Consider the following 20,642-nt stretch of genomic DNA (forward strand, 5'->3'; position numbering starts at 1 on the left):
CTAATGATATGTACATAAAGTGCATGTAGCTGGGATGAAAAGCCGATACTGATTTTTTTTTTTTCAAAAAAAAAGGGTGTTTTGGGTTAGCAAATCTCTATCTTCAATACGAAGGTCAAAATGTTCATATGATGGACTGCTTTCCATCCCAGCTACATGTATACACTTTAAGTACATATACAATTTACTTCAAGGACTGTTAAAACATCAATTTTTAATTGATTGTTGGCTTTCCATCCCAGCTACATACACTTTTAAGTACATATCATTAGATTATGTTTCCTTTGAGGACTGTTAAATATCAAAAATATCAATTTTTAATCATTTGCCATAAAATGTGTATTATTATATCGCTAAAAATCAAAATCATTTGATATCAGGACCTTCTTCATATTCAGAATGCAATTCCATGTGTCTGATGTGCTCTCATGTCCCACAAAAATACTGTCCAACCACACCCCTTAAGCAGAAATAAATTTTTAAAAGGGCATCCTTATTAGGGTACACACAATCAACAGAGCGTTCAATTGAAACACATGAAAACGTCTCTTTTCTTTGCACGATTTTGCACCTTTTAGGCAACAAATTGAATATGAAAATACCACCAATCGCAAATCAATGAAAATTTATGTTTCAATGTATGGTTAGTCTTCCAATTAAATTCCAAGATATGGGTGTTTAAACAGCACCATTACCATTTTCAACCTGTTTTTACCCAAAAATCCTGTTGCTGGCCATTTTTCAATCAGAGGCCTACTAATTTTCAAAAGTTGGGTTAGGCAACTTTTTTGGGATCCAAGTTCATGTATAGGTCTTATTTAAGCTATAACATGCTTCTCTTTTTGATTACAAGTCCACAGAAAGGCCCAAAATACCTCAATAAAGATTTTGTTTTTAATGGAACTCCTCAACATTACATTGCCCATGGAGTGATTTGATGGTGTGCGCCCATTAGTTTCAGGGAGTGTAGGACATATTATCATGGTTATGTTTCGTACATAGTACAGATCAGAATTGGGATCAGTCAATTCAGGAAATTTTCTGCCGTATTCACATAACATGCTCAATCCGACGGACGTGCTGATATTACGCTTTATTCTGTACAGTACGCGTATTCACCTGTATTGTTATAGAGGCCATACTACGGGCTGTATGCATTATAATGTACAAAAAGTAGGCTGTGTTCAGAACAGTAACCTCAGATCGTGCAAGGTCTACGTATTCAGAACTTTGGTTCTTCACTAAGGGGTTTATGCATTGGATGCGTCAACATCTCAGCTAGTCGGGTCAATGGTGTTTACAAAAATGATTTTGATTTGGAGCTATTAAATGTAAGCCAAATGTGGCAACTTTTCCTAGAGCTGTAAAAACTTTCTTTCAGATGGAATTGAATGAAAGAGGTAGCCTCATCTCCCAGTGTGATACAGATTTTTTTTTTTGCAGATGGTATTGAATGATAAAAGTAGCCTCATCTCCCAATACAGGTTTTTTTGCAGATGGTATTGAATGAAAGAAGTAGCCTCATCTCCCAGTGTGATACAGGTTTTTTTTGCAGAAGGTATTGAATGAAAGAGGTAGCCTCATCTCCCAGTGTAATACCAGGGATATGAAACAAATGGATATTTTACTCCTACTTGAATTACCCGCGGCTTGACCTTCCACAGAGTTCTTCGCTGGCCGACATAAGCCACTAAACATAAACACGACCTTGTACAGCCCCTTGATCTCCTATCTGGGTTTCTGACTTCACTATACAAGAAATCATTACTGGAGTAAGTACAGAGTTGTGCAAACAAGCAAGCGATGTTTCTGCTACTGTTGCACATGCGTAGTAGTTCCATTGATGCATACATCGACACTGGTGGAATATTCATGAAAAACCCTACTATTTGATCCCAAATCCTATTTCTTGTTCACATAGTCGCCTTGTTTTTTGAAGACGGGCTCAAATAGGCTTCAAAAAAATAAACGTTTACTTAACAGAATATTGAATTGTTCCAAAAACATGTATCATTCTAAAAACATGTATCAGTAGTATTTGCCTCCACATATCATGGTAATAGTTTCATGGTGACATTTTCAAAATTACAGATTTTAATGTGTTGCCTAAAAGTGACAAATTGTAGGAACTTCAAGGTTGCAAGCAGATTTTGAGTGCCGAATGGGAAGTTACAGAAACTTAAGATTTTACTACTACTGGACACTTGAGGTGCATGTTCATCAAGTTTTGAGTGGCAGGCTTCAGCGACCAGCATTGTAATTTAAATACGCTTACAGGACCTTTGGACGTCCAACATATCAATTTGAATGTACCATTGGTCTGGAGAGGAGGCATCTCTGTAGAACATAAATCAATGACCTTCATCCAGCGAGGATCAGCCAAGCACGGAAAGTTTCTTATTTACAGGCCAAATTCAAGTGTAATGTGCGAGTAAGAGGATTTGTTTGATATTATTCTTGATTGTGATTAATATTATAGGCCTACCCGTTTCTTTCCTTGACATCAGGTTAAGATACAATTACAATTTTTCACATACGCCTTCCAGTTTGAAAGAGTCGTATAATGAATAATGAATATATTATATTATTTCTGGGATTTGTTTGATTCTTTGTGTTGAATACATGCCTGCATTTGTGATGCTTACGGTAAAGAGTATCAGGAAATTATGTGTGCATGGCCTGAACCAAATGTCTGTAGTGCAAATCCGTCTTAACTACTGTTTAAAGAATGTGTACTCGACCGTTGCTATCAAAAGATTGTCGATTCTGGATTCTTGTCTGAGTATTTAATGGCATTGTACGATAATATGCCTACGGTATGCATCTGTAGTAATTTTCCACAAACTTTCATACTTCTCAGACCTAACGATTATAGGGATTATACACTTGAATGATGTTGTATTCATTCTTGCATCTTTCGAATATGCTTCTTGTGTGGAGAGTGTGTCAATAAACAAGTTGGGTGTGAAGCATGCAAGAAAGGCTAACATTGTTTCACGTCTGCTGAAGCCCATAGGTGCTGGTATGAACTTTCATTTGATATTCTGAATACCATTCTGAACCAAAGCACATGCACCTCAAATCCAACCTTCTACTTCTTGTCAGGCAAACATAGCCAAAGGTCCCTTAATTGTATTACAGTAAAACCTCATTATAACGAAATCGGATACAAGAAAAACCCTGTTATAAAGAAGTATTTTTCCAGAACCAAGATACAAAATTATTTTGTTATTTATTGTTTTTACAACCCTGAATAACAAAATTTGGATATAAAGAAGTAATTTCTCTGTCCCTGACAACTTTGTTATGCGTTTCCACTGTATAATTAACCCTTAGTGGTGGGATCCAGAGGTGATTGATGCGCCCCATCATCCACCTTTGCTACAACCCTGTATAGCTTTAAACCTCAACAAATCCCTCCTATATTCCACACACATCAGATCAAGGGTTGATTCTTTAGGGATGAAATCAAAACTTGACCGGCGGTTGACTACCAGCTCCTCAACCGACTGTCGAGTATTGATTTCATCCCTTAGCTAATTTAAGAAGTATTTAAAGACATACATATTTGAAGAAAGCAAAGTCCTCAATAAATGCTCCATTTTTTTATCACCCAAATTTTGCCACCTACCAATTGGGATAACAAAGCAGTCTTCCTATCAGCATGTTTCACTATAGAACGTTTAAGGGACCTTTGGACTATGTGTGCCCGACAAGAGGTAGAAGGTTGGTTTTGAGGTGCATGTGCTTGGTTCAAAATTGCATTTAGAATATCACATGGAAGTTCATACAAGCCCCAATGGGCATATACAGACGTGTAACAATGTTAACCTTTCGTACATGCTTCACACCTAACTCGTTTATTGTGTGCATGTGCTTTGGTTCAGAATTGCATTTAGAATATCACATGGAAGTTCATACAAGCCCCAATGGGCATATACAGACGTGTAACAATGTTAACCTTTCGTACATGCTTCACACCTAACTCGTTTATTTACACTCCAAGCAAGAAGCATATTGGAAAGGCTAGCATTGGGTGACGGCAATAGCTGCACGTATGAATACAACATCATTCAGTTAGTGTTTAATCCCTAATAATCTTTAGGTCCGATAAGTGTGAAAGTTTGTGAATGATGTTCTCTGTACATCAGTGGAGAATTCTAGTATGCAAATCCATCCGCAGTAGTCATATTATGTGACCAGCTCCAACAAAACCCAGAACAAGTTGCCAGGCATGTTTTTGAGTTATAGGCCTTTAAAGATGATATTCCCATAACAAAATATAATTTTGGAATTCTTAATTTCATGGTATTTGACCTTGGGACCGAGTGGACTCTCAAATCCTTGAAAGTACTTAAAAGAGGTTTATTTAATCAATAATTGACAGTTGAACTATCATCCCTATTCAATCCTGTGTAAAGCAGCAAACTAATTAGCCCATTTCCCAGATCAGCAAAAATATCAAGGTATCATTTACAAAATTATCCACATCTTGAAAAGTATTGATGCTATGTATATAATTTTGGTATCAAGTTGGAAGCTTATATCATGTGCTTACATTTTTATTCAAATCATGAAATGTCAAAAATGCGACTTGTTCCTGGTTTTGTCAGAACGGGTCACATATTATGATACATTGCCATTAAATACTCGGACTAAAATCCAGAATCCAGTCTTTTGATCGCAATGGTTGAGTTAACATTGTATAAACACTAGATAAAAGACAGCTTTGTACTATACGCTGGCGAAGTTACGTAATTAATCGGATTAATTACCATAGCAATAGGTGAAAACAATTTTGTACATATCGCGCTGCACTACAAGCAGGTTACACTCATCAACTGTGTATGTCTGCAATCATAGATTGAATACAATACTGGTCTTTTCAAAGATACTAATCTTACAGGTGCAAGTAATCGGCATGATATGGTTCAATGAAGAGGTACCGAGTGAACGTATCAGTGCTGCGCGGTATATTCAAAAATTGTTTTCACCTATTGCTATGGTAGTTAATCCGATTATTACCTAACTTCGCCAGCGTATAGATCTTTGGTTCAGGCCACGAACACAGAATATTATGTTACTCCCTGACGTCAATATCATAAATGCAGGCGTGTATCAAACACAATATGAATTTGAAAAATCCCAAAAGTAATAATACTAATTCATTATACGCCTCTTGCAAACTGGAATGTGTATGTGGAAAATTGTATTTTTAATAGCCGATGCTACGGAAACAAACAGGTATGACTAAATATTAATCAAAATCAAGAATGATATCAAACAAATCCTCTTACTCCAACAGTGCACTTGATTTAGGCCTGCATTATGATTATATGCTTGCGGTAAAAATGTTTGAACAGAATATGCTAGTTGCGCTAAACAAGAAACTCATGCTTGGCTGATCCTCGCTGGATGAAGGTCATATTGATTTATGGTCTACAGAAATGCCTCCTCTCCAGACCAATGGTACGTTCATATGGATCGGTTGGAAGTCCAAACATCCCGTAAACGTATTATAGAATTTGAATCTGTAATTTGCTCTCAATTTTAAGAATAAATTTCACTACAATCGGTCATTTTGAAAATATCACCATGATGTTCTTGAACTACCAAAATATGGTTTTTGGAACCATTTTTATTCTGATTTTATTGTATTTCTGTTTTCAACCTGTCTTCAATAACTGGCCAATTTGTTGAGAAAATAGAGCAGTTACTGGTGCCCAGGGGACTGAATGTAACCTACAATGCATTCAATATTTACAGGGTTTGGCAAGGACTTCAAATGGGCACAGGAGTGATGGGACCCAGGGTACCACTTGTATTTCAACTTGTATATCATCATTAACATACTCAGGAGAGATTATTATTCCTTGTGTAAAAAGATAAAATCAGACCCTAAACAAGTAACATGTGTTTTTTTCTAATAAAGAAGCATTTGAATTTTTGTAAAATTAACAATGTAATAAATGCATATCGTATTTCCTCTAAGTTGCCCGCAGGGCATGGCATTTTCCAAAAGGGGGCGTTTATTAGAGGACAATTTTTAGAATGATAATTCCTGATAATATCATAAGTCAAGCTTAAAACTCATGCTGAAACTGAACTTTAAGTTCATAGTAACAATGTCTTCCAAGTTTACAATCAAATTTTCCCCATTTACCGATGCTATTAGCGACCATGTATGCACATTGGTAAGCTTACTACACATCGACACATTTTTTAAACATCTTGGTTGAAAAAAGTGGTGGGGGCATTTAATTGAAGGGGGACTATTCGAGGAAATACGGTACAAATATTTTATATTTGAATTGGCTACCCTAACAATTATTTTGTTTTGACCATAAATGAGATGCTTCCACGCACCTTACTTGACCAAGGGAATTGTCAAATTTCCTGGTTGTTCCAATGTTGCACACATTGAAATTACAAGTGACCCTCTATAGGTATGGGACTATACTTGGTTGAGTACAGTAATAAATCACAAAACTTAATGATATAGCACAAGTAAATTGCATCTTGTCAAAATGCTTCATTTCCTTGCCATCATCACTAAGCTTTGCAATAATCATGAAGACACCCAGGTATAACATGGCAAAGCATCAGCATCTTTAAATTTGATAAAAACATGCATCATTCACACGACTCAAACTGTACACTTGGCAAATTCTTTGAACCATTTTTAATGTAATTTCTATACCATCAATTTCAACAAACATTAGTTTTCATCAAATATCACAACTTAGCAATACAAAGTATATACAATACAAAAATTTCAAGTACACAAGTTTCTTTCCTGAGTAATTTTTCTCTTACATCAATGTTTAGTTGTACTTCATTTAAATATGCTGATGCTCTGTCATGGGAAATGTTACAGCTTTGAGTCATCCAAGCTAATTCCAATTACAGCAGGTGCCAACATGGGTTTCTATAGTATTAGATAAGAACTGAATAAAGCATGGTAAAAATAACAGCGCTAGACCAAATAGATCACAGTTGAGTCAGTAACGACCCATATTTTATTGAGAAGTTTATTTACTGCCCTACCAGCCATTATTAGACTGAAAGGGGGTTTTACATATTATGTACAGGCACACTTTATAAGCTTTTGCTCCTCTACATATATGCCATTGAAGCATTTTTTGTTGTTAATGTTGGGATCTTTTTCTACAGAATCTACAAAGCCCATTGACACAAACTGGCAACATCTAAATAGCAAATAACAAGGGTCAAGGAACTGTTTCACTAATACTACAGGTGCACATTTGGACAGAGTACAATCTAAAACCTGCCTATCAAAAAATGAAATGATAGTCCCTAATCCATCACTGCAAAAAAAATTGTAATAAAAGTGAAATACAATGCTGATGGTTTGTAAAACACCTAAACAAAAGTACAAAAACATTGACAGCAATTTCCAACGGTTTATAAGAGCTAGAGCACCAACACTAAATTATTTACCGTTTTCAATTGCAAACTTGTTTAAAAACACAAATTAATTTTACATGAGCGTTATTTTATGTTGAGCTTCTTTTAAAGTGGCTTTACATCTATATACATACATTGATTTCATCTTTTCTGTAAGAGTGGACTAGTAGTCCACACTTTAAATGTTTTGATTTGTCCAGGTACGCCAGCCTAGCCTAGAAAAATAGGTATCAGGGATGTACAATTGCATTTGGTTTAAATTAAAACTTGGAAAGACTATTTTATAGAGATTCATCCTACTTTGAGAATACATTTGTTAAAAAAAAAAACTTAGGACAGTTCATGGTTCTGTAATGTGCTAGCAAAACAGGCACAAAATACAAATAAATTTTATAAAACAAAAATACTTTACAATACTATCAATATTTAAATAATACTAATAACAATAAGGCATCTATGAGTGCATGTGTGCTCAATGTATGGCATGGTCAGGTCTGTTTGTTTACAGTGTGAGGCAGTTTTTCTCTCAGCAATGTAAACTTTGAACATGATTTCTTGTAACTGGAGGTTCATTTAACAACTTTAGTTTCTTTCATTAGACACTATTTACAACCCATGTTGGCACAGTTCTTGGAAACTGATCTTGGGGCATGACCCAAACTGTAACAATATCAACCTGGAGGGGATTCTTTCATTTAAATTACATTAAATGAGCACCACCCTTTTATTCAAGAACAAAAGGATGAGCTCTACAAAAGAGCCTACGGAAGAAAATCCTATGTTACAGCAAAATTATCACTCCCGCACACCCTTCCTTGCTCGCTCTCTACTCGGTCACAGCTGCCTAGCTCTTCACAACCAATCTTCACAAGGTGAGAACAATAGCCCCAATGTAAGCAGGGAATCAAAGTCCGGTTGTAGCTGGCAAGGGACTACCGTTCTTGGTGGTGATCTCTGGTGGATCAATCAAGCGCAAGACTAGCTACCTACTCCTGCCATGCCTGCCTGCCTGCCTGCCTGCATTCCCAGCTGGCTGGCCTGGTGATGGGTCAAATGTGTGTGTGATGAATGGCCTGCCGCCGCTTGCTCGCTTGCACTCACTCACTCGGTGGAAACCAGACCTGACGTCAAATGCCATGCCCATTAAGAACACATGCCTCTCTCTTGTCTGCCCTGACAAACTGACTGACTGACATTCCAAAAAGGTGGTTAATTCCAAAGAAGGAAGTAAACACCAAACATTTGGCAAATTATGAGCCTTGACTTGAGTCATGGCCAGTCTCCCTTGGAAAAAATCTTGGGAAAGTTAAACTGTAACCACATTTCAATTTTTTCCCTTTGCACTTTTTATCAAATTGTTTTATATTACAAACTACAAAATTTCAGTTAAAAAGCCAGGCCAGATTCCACATGATGATGAGACAAAGAACATCACTGATTAAAACATCCTTAGGTATACAGATTTGTTATGGAACGCATAAATTAAGGTGCCAACTTATGAAACTGTGAATAAAAAAATGCTTGCATCAAATATGTGAGAACTACCTTAACACGATATTCATGAAAACTGCACCAACTGAGAAAATTGACAATATTAATTGAAAATGACAAAACTTGCAATACTCAAATTTGGTTTAACAACAGGGTAGATTGTTTGAGTGGCAAACATAGTCATCTTCATCATAAGTTATTTTCAATAATAAAGGGACAAAGTTGAAGAAAAAGGTTAGGAATGATCTCCAGCGAGAATTAAATCTTTCCAACTTTGTGGGGAATGGTGTAAGAAAGATAATCCAAAAATTAACTTCAAATAGCAAACTGTTCCTACCATATCTTTGCATATGTAACATTTCTGCAATTATCCTTACACACAGAATTTTGTCCTTCATGAAGTCCCACTGGTGCAACAGAAAATGAAGCCTGATAAAAAGAATCATTTCTCTGTATAACCTTCACAAAATTGTATCAAAGGAAAACCACAGGTTAATATTCCACACGCATGAGACTTGTTCTGTTCCTGTCCGATTCACAAAGACGGACCATCATTATAATGAGAAATTGATCTGATATACGAGTTACAAATTCATCACACTATTTTAATATTTCTTTTTTATGGAACAAACAGGCTATGTACCTGACTCCGAGTCACTACTATCCGAGGATGAGCTTGCGCTGCTACTACTGCTGCTGTCACTACCCGATGAACTACTACTACTGGCACTTAGCCTTGATGGCCCTCCCACATCTACCACGGAGTCCAGGGCTTCTTGGGCAGCTGAAACAAAAACAAAAAGAATACACTAGATGTAAGGGTGCAGACAAAAAATTTTTTTAATTTTATATGCTTTTCCAGATTGTTAACTGTACCATGGTATTGTACGGTTCAGAAAGGTAAAAAAGTAAATATCAAATTCAATAGTTGCTTTAAACCAAGCCACAAATACATCAGTCAGTAACATATTTAATTGTGGGATTGTAACAAATGAATTAACCCTATGAGAACTACCTGCTGATTGGCCAAAAAGAAGTTTTCATTATCAATTGGACCAATCGGCAATATTGTTACAATAATTTCACCACACAAAAAATTGGGGTGAAGTACTTGCAAAGCTCCATTCTGATTGGTGATTAAAGTGAAGATATCATGTAATTGACCAATCAGAGGCAATGTTAGATCGGCAGGTAGTGGCTCAAGGGGTTAAGAATGACAAATTCTGCTGTGTGGACATCTTCTCTGGCCGGGAAATTAAGTGTACTTAAAATTTCACTACAATGCTTGTTAAATTTTGGTTTCATTGTGTACCTTACATCCAAGCTATGTGAGACACAGCATGTGGGAAAACACTTGTCATGGACTATTCCAGTTGAAATCCATACCCCCCTATGGAAAACATGACCTTTATATCTCCTATGCAAGGGGTGTAGATTTCAAATGGAGTCACCCATTCAAGAAACCCCATTTGAAATTCATACTCCATGTGTGGAAAATTAAGGCCATGTCTTCCATAGGGAGTCTATAATTGATGGCCCAACTGGGATAGCCCAAATAAAACTTTATTCACTTTTTAATGCAACCTGGTTTCACATCCAGTGCAGGCTACAGGTTGCCATATTAAATCATCACCCCCAGAGGAAAATGTGAAGACAAAAAGAGATCCATGCATAAAAAACTCACCTTTCTTTGCATTTTTCTTGCTGAATTGCCCCCCAAGTTGCCCACTGACATCTTGAAGTCGCTTCTCAAGTTCTTGCTTCTTTTCTTTTTGCACTTCCTCCTTTGACTTTCCAGTTGCTTTCTTTGCTGTTGGAGATGAAAGATGCAACAAAGATTATCAAGAGTCTCTACATAATCACCAACTTGGTCTTATCCATCTCGTTAGTAATCAATCTTGCTGCCTTTGTCAACATCAAATCCTACCATTTTATTTGAATTCTCTAATCTTGTATCCCTTTGTTGCCTTTATATCAAGAGAAGTCACATCCATCCATTTCAGAGAAAACACTTGATCACTTCCCTAGTATATTTCTAAATAGCATCATATACCATTTGTAAATGCTGCATATTTTCAGCTTCTCTTTTTTTTTTTTTTTTTTTTGCTCCTTCATCATCATGCCACTTCTCTTTTCCTTTGTATTAGTTAACCTGCAACCACAAGGTACTTACAGTATGGTTTTCTTGGCTTTTTCCTGAGACATGACATAACGTATCTCTCCAATTCCCGGAGCGTTGATGGTTTTAGTGTCTCAAAGTCAATTTCTATTTCATCAGGATTGGAATCCTTCAGTGACGGTTCTCGTGATTGAATAATATGTACAACTCTGCCTAATTTGTCACCTGGATAATAAAATACAAAATACTCATTGAATTCATTGGTATTGAAAATCAAAGGTTAACTTCACTTAGCTGCACAGTGGATTAAGGGGTGGGGTATGAACGTTTGGACAGTATTTATTTTGGGACATTAGAGCACATCAGACATATCGAATTGCATTCTGAATACGAAGAATGTCATTCTGATATCAAATAATTTTGATTTTTTGAAATTTGCAATTTAATACACATTTTATGGCAAATCATTATAAATCTGATGATTTATACTTAAAGTGTATGTAGGTGGGATGAAAAGCCGACGATCAATTGAAAATTTTGACCTTTCGTATTGAAGATATGGATTTTTTTTTCCAAAACACCAAAAAAATTGGTCTTTTGGGAAAAAAATCCATATCTTCAATATGAAAGGTCAAAATTTTCAATTGACCGTCGGCTTTTCCTCCTGCTACATACACTTTAAGAATATATCATTAGATTTATATAATTTACTTCGAGGACAGTTATATATCAAAATTTGAAAATATCAAATTTTTATAATTTGTCATAAAATTTGTATTATATTGTGATTTTAAAAAATGAAAATTATTTGATATCAGAAAGACACGCTTCGTATTCAGAATGCAATTCGATAGGTCTGAGGTGCTCTCATGTCCCACAAAAAATACTGTCGAAACGCAATAAACGCTCATTTTGGATCCCTTAAATGGTTTTGCTTCAGTCAAGATGAACAGCAGAGTCAGGAAGGCAACCAACCAACCAACCGTTTGGATGATGGATAACATACGCACCCCATATGGGTGGGGGCCAAAAATAAGATTTGCAGGAATGGAATCCAGAAGGATCTGCACACTACAGGCAATCCATAAAGTTCTCCTGCCTTATCAGGCAAGTAAGTTTCGAAAACCTAACTCTATTGAAATGTCTTAACCATACGGTAACAGTTGGTATCAATAACAACACAATGCTTCATTGCAAATGCTTACCGGGTAATTTGTTGATATCTAAACTCAATTGCCTCTTCTCATCATAAGACATAGGTTTGGCCATGTCTTCATCTTCACTATCAAAAGCTGCTGGTGGTTGCTGCTGTTGCTTCTTCTTATTCGACCTACAGTGGGAGTGGGAGGAAAGCAGAGAACAGTAATGAGTACCAAGCTGGATAATGATCTCTATGTTTTTATGAGCACATTTTATCCATATTGATGTATGTTTGAATATTCTGTTCATAACATGCATGCTACAATGACTTAAAATTGGTAAGGACATCTTAACTAAATCCCGAGTCCCAAAGCTGCTGCGTGCGTTAGTAAAATCGTGCGTGTAGTCCTCTTTGAAAATCAAGAAATTCATTTTTTTATGTCATTAAAAAACAACAACAGAAGGCGAAAATAAAACTCGGAAATTCACAGAATTTGAGACTCTGGTTTAAATTAAAGTGGCCTAAAATGATAAGGAATTGCACTCTAGAATTGAATCCTTGCCAACTATTTGAGCCTTGAACGTCGGCCCTTGACAAACTCCCCTAGATACTGAACCCTGTTTACCAACAGATTGAACTAATTTGAAGTTATTTCTGCAAAATAGCTCTTGGTTGCACTTGTCAACACACACTCTTTGTCCTATGGAAAGAACCAGGACATGCAATGCTATGCTCAGGGAATGAGGTGCCAATCTTTTGTGACCCAATTCAATTACAACCCCCACTTCTGTATTTACAATACACAAACTACACTGGCGCAAAATTGCAAAAGAACTCTGATAAAAGGGGTAATACCATAATGAGAAACGTTTTTCAGTTCCCTAGCCCACAAGTTTTAGGACTTTTTCAACATGCTCCCGTGATTTTTTGCTGACTGACTGAAAACATTCATCAAACTGTAAAGTATTGATATATTCAAGTACTTGAAGTAAAGAACACTTGCACATCACTCAATATCTCAAAATATTGTTTGCCCTATCAGACAATTAAAAGGCAAACTTTCAACTTTCCAACTGATCAGGGAACAACCCTGCTGTTGCCTTTACAATTATAGAATATTTAAATGTTGTTGAGCAGTGCAGTTAACTGGTTTCACACTAAATTGGATCTGTAATAAAATTGCTATTCTTCCCAGATGGACATCCACAAGGTTATTGCCACTTGATTCCTTCGGAGGCAATTTGCGTGCATATATCCATTAACATCTTTGATCACTGCCCTTACTATCTGAAACCATTTGAAGTCCTATATGCACACTTATGTTATACAGGACTCCTTGGTTTAACCAAGCGGATCAAGGATTCCGCTTTCTTACTTACCCATATCCCAAATATATCTGGTTGTCTTTAACCATTTCTTACTTTTTACCTTTTCTTCTTTCCACTGATCTTCGGTTTTATTTAAATGTAAACCTAATTTCTTACTACATGTCTACTTCATGTGTTTGATGGTGCATGCCATCAGGTTGTGAAGTCGACATAGGTGTTCAGCAATTAAAACAGATATTTAGGCATCATCTGGCAGTTTGCACCATCAAGCTCAACTTAGTTTGCCTTTTAAGACAAAGACAACAGGGCAGAACTGATACCAAACTATGACCAAATCTGTTTGGTAACATTTCTTTTTAGAACTGATCGTCTCAACCGTTATCTTCACATAGCATTTGAGATATTAAGAGCAAGCAAGCTGGCAAAAATTTGAATTGGTTAAAAGCAAAACATTGCCACAGGGTAGGTACTATTTATGAGACTTGTCATGTCTCACCTTCCACCACCTTTTTTGCTTTTTGGAGCTTTGTCCCCTCCAGCAGCTTTATTTGACCTTGCTCTTGGCTTTTTGGCAGGTTTGGCAGCCTTCTCCTGTTCCTCTTTAAGTTTCTTTTCAGCCAGTTCTTTTTCTCTTTGCTCTTTAACCTGTAGTTCTTTGAGTTCTTTCTCTCGTTGTAATGTATCAAGTTCTTCTTGTTTCTCTTTCTCTTTGTCCTTATCCTTGTCTTCCTCCTCTTCTTCTTTTGTGCTCTTTCTTCTTTTTCGTTTTCGTTGGACGATGTTGATGTTTATTTATAATTCTGCTAACTGTTTGTGTACTGCCTCCAGCTGGTGAGGGAAAAGCAAGATTAGATTTACTTAAGGGTAGACGAGGTATTGTTGGTCGAAGCAACCTAAAAATCGATTTTCATTATCTAGATCAATATATTATTGAAAAATAACACCTTGATGTTTTGCAAAAGTTCATTCTACAAATTGTATACTTTGCAAACTTGCTTAATTTATTGTTGTTAATGAGTTATGTACGTTTTACAAAAGTGTTGTTGTTTCAGCCCTCTTTACAACGTAACTCAAGAACCGCAGCACCTATAAAAGTATATCTGTGATATTTTAATTCTTCTATACACTCGCTATGAATTGAGCAATGCAGTTTTTGCCAAAGCTCACTACCATTCGTAAGATGCTGTGAACTACCAAATCACAACAGTTTAAAATAATTAATAACCTTAAAGACATATATAAACATTTTTACTGTATTATTGTGGAAGCATGTGTTAAAGGATGGATGTCTCCGGCAATTACAACATTATCCCGTATATGTTATCTCTTAAACGCTAGTTTTTGCAACCTTGCTTTCACACGAATACACTTAATGGTAAAGCCTGTCCTGGCTAACACTCTGTGGAATGATAATTCAATCTTTGTATAAACTGTTCAGATACCGACTGTTATCACTTGCCATAGCTTTTTCCAAGCACAGAACACAACCCAAGGAAGAACTTCTTGAACAGACACTAAAACATGGGCCAGGACAAGGTCCAGTTGAAACTCATCATTTTTGTTCTTTATATCATATTCTTGCACTTTGATGCATTTATTTATCTGGTAGTCGTACCTGCCAAGTGCTTTATTACCATTCCTCCGCCCTGGGAAGATTCATGTGGTGCATACATGCAAGGAAGTGTAAGGATTATATCGACAAAACAGAATCAACCTGCCACACACATACCTGAGCCTGCAGCTGCTTCAAGCGTTTTTCCCTTTCTACTTCCTCGTCCTCTGACCCTGAACTACTACCCGATTCCGCACCACTGGCTGCTGGCCTCTCCGCCTGGTCCGCCCGCCCTGCAGGTTTGACCTCCTCTTCGGTTTCATCATCGTCATCCTCAGTTGGCTCGAACGGCTCATCTGGCATCTTTGCAAATTTTACTTCAAAGACATCCTAGAGATTAAACAAGCATCATCAGAACTCAGCTGTAATTTTTGAACACAATAAAACTTGATTTCATTGAAATACTTCAGTGTAAATGCTGCTACATTTTCACCACCATGAATATTGTTGCCATGTCATGAATCAATCATTATTTCAATTGGTAGTGAGAAATTGTACCTTTTCTACAAATCACATGTTGTGCATCTTGCACAGTGTATGTCTTTCCTATTCCTCACAATTAAACTCCATTTCACAGCATATTCATCCTTAAAACATCCGGGTTTTTTCCCCAGCTTTCTTCTCATCTTTGGATGCCATTATTTACATTTTTGGTGGGAACGAAAAGTCAAACACAAACACACACCACGAGTGCTTCGTTGCATCGAACCAGCATAGCGCTCACCTCTACAATGCCCAAAATACTTTTTAAGACAAGCGTGCCGATTGGTCGACAAGGCCAAATTGATGCAATGTTTACAAATATCAACCAATCAAATGACGGCTATGTTACCATACAATTCAACAGGTCAAACAATGTCAATTTAGATCGATAGTCTATTACTGCAGCTTTATCTTTTTGAGATATGACTTATGATTATTTTGGTCAGGATTATCGAATATCGTATTTTTTGGGAGTTGACCGTACCACCGTATTTTTCATGTTTACCGTACAAATTACGGTGAAACCGTACTATAGCCAAAATATTAAATTCTCGATCATGAGAGCCAACTTGGGTACGCACAGTTATTTGCGCCGAGCGTACTACGCAAATACCGGCGCTTACGGCGCAAACACAGCTTTTGAGAATTGACCAATCACACGATCGTTGCTAGGCAAGGTCAAGATGCGGTCATGCAGGTCGCGCGATCGTGTTATTCTATGAAAAGTACGCTGACACAGAAGGTACATCCTCTCATGATCGAGAAATTGTTATTTTGGCTATAGTTGGCATGTCTGTATGAGGGATTGTTACACATGTTTTTGCTGCTTATATTAAAACCGTGGAGCAATACAACTCAAAATTTGGAAACATTGTTTTGAAAATGGACCATGCCTCTTTAAAAGGCAAAGTAACATTTTACATGACTTTGCTACTCAATTTAATACAATACTTCTTTTTAGATTAACAAATCTTACTACCTGAAGTTTCCGTGCCATTCCAACCACGCCATGATCTGGAGGGTTGTATTTGTAACAATTTGTAAACATAAGTCGTACATCTGCGGCAAATTCATTGGCATTTCTGTAATCCCTGGCGTCCATCTTTCTCTATTTGAGGAAAGATAAAAACAATGCATGTATGTGAGAAATATTTTGCATGTGATGGGGTAGGGACTAGTGAGGGGTATAAGCTAAAGCACTGACCAACCTATCCTTGACCGAGAGGTATCGTCTGTCTGACTCTGCCATCTGGATGCCGTAATTGTTCTGAATCTCAGGATGCTTTCAGTTTAGGTCATGTATGGTACATACTCCCCTCAGCACCGCTTAGGTGTGTACCTGGGGTGAAGGGGCCAGCTACCCCCCCCAACACACACACTCCTTTAGCTGCTGTGAACCACTGATTGGCCCATGTGGTTGTCTTTTATAGTCAGGGTTGGGCTTTTGCCGGCAAAAACCTGTTTTTGTGTCACCAACAATGAAAATCCAAGGCAATTATCAACTTACCCTAAAAAGTTCCTGTGCTCCTTCAGGTCTTTAATTTGAAGGCTAGGCAGGATTATTTTTACTGAAAGATATCCTTGCCTTAAATAAATGTAAACAGACTTACCTTAATTGATCCCATGTCCATGGCATGTTTGATGATATCATGGTAGTCATGTAACCCTAATAATGTAGCATCTACTGGTTTATAAAATGGCCAAGCATATGTCTGAAGGTGGAAAGAAACAAAACAAGTTCAGCATAAGCTCTTCATGTAACATCAATAGTTGTTTCAGATGACAGAAATATAAATATTTTATTCATGTTATGAATCAATCATCCCAAGTGGTAGTGAGAAATTGGAATGAACCCATGGCATGTTAAATTACGATAACCTCTTTTTTTTTGTTTAGAAAATCCCTGATGTCTAGTTTATTATTTATTTATGTTCTTGTAACCAACATCATTTGTTTCCTTGATATATTATGGTGCTTATTCTGCTCACCATGGCAGGGAGAGCCAACAATTGCCTTTGTGTTTTTTCTTGCCTTTGCTGGGCTACCACTTCTTTTTTCTGCTTGCCCTTTTCATCACTCTTAGTGAGCAGCAATTGCTCTCTTTTAACAGAGGTATCGGTTGGATCCTGTTACCATGGTGTGGCAATATTCTTTAATTTAGTTCCGACTGATTTTGCTTGATCGCATTACATATTGATTGCATCTTTGTATCTGTATGTTGGTTAATTAAGATGGACTATTTATGTATGTTTTTTCCCTTTCCACCCTTTTTCCCCCTTTCACTTCTTAAATTTATGTCGCTACCAAATTTGAAGTGACGCAAGGTATTGTAGGACTATCTTGACAGAAAATTTAACAACCACCAAATAATTCTGACTAAAGTATTGCTGCAATTTGTTTCTGAATAACACACAAATTTAAACTTACTGCGTGTTTCTTTGACAGCATCTCTTTAAGAATGCCAGCACAGTGTTTTAGAGCAGCCGATAATTTAGATTTCTTGCCCTTCTGATGCTGGTCCGACTCTGGAAGTTCTCGCTTTGGTGGTTTGATTTGCCTGCCGCTCTCTCTCCGCGTTGCAATTTTAGACGGCCTTCCGGGAAGTGCGTTTAATTCAGGTAAATCATCTGTAAACTGGTATTGTGATACCGGTGCTGCGGTGGGGGTTGTTGTGTCAGCTTTCCTCTTTACACCTTTCTTTACCTGTTGGGGGAAAATTACGTTAGAGCTGGTCTCATTCATCTGGAGAAATTTAAATAGGCTATTCATTCCTCATGCCCGTGCTGCAAGTTGAGCGATGAGGTAATGAGCCAAATTTGTTTGAGCTTTCTATCAACCGTCAATACTTGGTCAACATCGAACAAAATATCGTAATCAATAATGTTAATGATGATAACATTAAACTTTATGTAATGTATTATAGATGTATACCTTCCTCGAGTCAGTAATTTAGATATTGCTTTTTATTATATCTCTAAATGTAATGATCCAAGGAATCCAACAAGCGTAACCGATTCCTGCAAAAAGTAATACTATAGATAATATTAATTCTCGATCGTGAGAGCCAACTTGGGTACGCACAAGTATTCGCATTGTGCATAGTACGCAAAAACCTGCGCAACACAGCTTTTGAGAATTGACCAATCACACAGTCGTTGCTAGGCAAGGTCAAGGTTCGGTCATGTAGGTAGCCCGATCGTGTTATTCTATGAAAAGTATGCTGATGCAGAAGGTACATCCTCTGATTCCTCTCATGATCGAGAATTGGTTACTTTGGATTAATAGTTTTTAAGTAAGGTATACAGACTATAGTTGACAGTTTATTAATAACAGGTATCGAATCAGCACTGACGGGCAATTCCAGGATCAAACAAGTTTGGCTGTGGTGCCTTAAAACATCAACTTGCACATCTATGAAATTACTTTGGAAGGACAGCCAATAAAGGCAATTTGACATTCTTTTGAATGGCTTAAAGACTGAGAAATATAGGGCACCAAGGCAGCACTATAGAGTGCCTTTGGTCATTTTAAGGTATGCAAATCATTAATTCCTTCTCTAACACACTTTTTGGTTTGATACCATCTACTCAGCTGGATCACAAAGTATGCAATATCACAGCACAATACACACTCATTTGTTTGGCCTGTTGTTGGACAAATCAACTTATATCAAGTTCACCTTCGGTACCTTTGAAGGTACATGCATCTGTGAGGGGCTCCCTAAGACACCTGCCTGTTGCACTGAAGGTACTGGAGGCTCTGCCTTTACAGGCGACCCTAGTAAACTAGCACCTCGTGTGACCGGAGATGTAACAGCTGACCTTGTGACTGGGGGAGGGGAATGGACGGCGGGTTGTGGTGGTGAGAAGTTGTTAGCTGCCTGCGCCGCAGCTGCCTGGGCAGCAGCCGTTGTGCCGGGCCTGAGAGTTGGAGTGTTTAGCCCTGCAAGTATAAATAATAACAAAATGTTATCACACATGCCCTACAATATTGACATAATTCAGGATGGCTTTTGAAGAGCTAACTTTTGCTGAGAATTTCTCACTTGTCAATCTTTCAAAACCAAATTATCACTAACTCGCTTCCGCTTCGGGCCAATCAAGCTTCAGATTAAGGGCTCAGATAGTGATGTTCTCAGATATTTTTTGTGGGACCTGAGAGCACATCAGCACTTTGCTATCTGATTCCTTAAAAGTTTGTTTTAAATGCTCTACACGTTTGAAACTAAAAAAGACACATGCGTTATTAAGCTGAATTATACTTGATCACCAAGCGATTGCGATGCACCGCTTTTTGAAAGCGATGGGCGATCATTAAATTCTGCGATGCATCGCTCATCGCTTTTGCATACAACTTAAATATTCTAAATGCCACAAAATACATTTGTAGAACAGCTGTCAATTATTGTTTGTAATAAGAATAGCCTAGATTTGTGAAAGTTTTATGAAACCTAGATTTAGAAAACAAATAGGGGTTATTTTTGTTGCGTACAACAGGACGCAATAAGTCACTACTTTTTCCGAAATTGTGCGCAAGATTTGGGTTCGGCTGGGTCTGTAACGTAAAAATGCAGCCTAGCATTACTGTTGGTTATGTGGGGTTTCATTCATTTACTTACTTCCTAATGAGTTTGGAGGTCCTTTCCCCCTTCCCTTCCTTCCTCTACCCCTCCCAACCCCATCTTCTTTGGTAGGAGGAGCTAACTCCACTTCTTCTTGGGGCATCTGGGCTACTTTGGTAAGGAAGAGCTTCTCAAGAGCTTGAGCCATCAATACAACATCCTAAACACATGAAAATAAAAAAGGTGAATGTAATGTGCATTAGACAATATGAAATTTGCCAGTTATCCCTATCCCTACTGTAAACTACTTTTAAAAAGTAATATTGATATTGCCTTTCTCCATAGGAATTCAAATTTCAGCACACACCAGAGTAGGTAAGGTAAACATCACTGAAAAGCATGATTTAAAGCACCATAGATTGTTTCAGTAGCTGATCGGACGGAAATCTCAAGAAGTTAGTTCAGAAGATGTCACATGC

At 37.3% G+C, this 20,642-nt stretch overlaps 1 pseudogene; it reads right to left on the reverse strand.

Moving 5' to 3' along the window:
- Positions 1-20,642, reverse strand: part of LOC140136965 (uncharacterized) — a 60,078-nt pseudogene that overhangs the window by 16,062 nt on the left and 23,374 nt on the right.

This window comes from Amphiura filiformis, chromosome 17 (genome assembly GCF_039555335.1).
Source record: "Amphiura filiformis chromosome 17, Afil_fr2py, whole genome shotgun sequence".
Lineage (NCBI taxonomy): Eukaryota > Metazoa > Echinodermata > Ophiuroidea > Amphilepidida > Amphiuridae > Amphiura > Amphiura filiformis.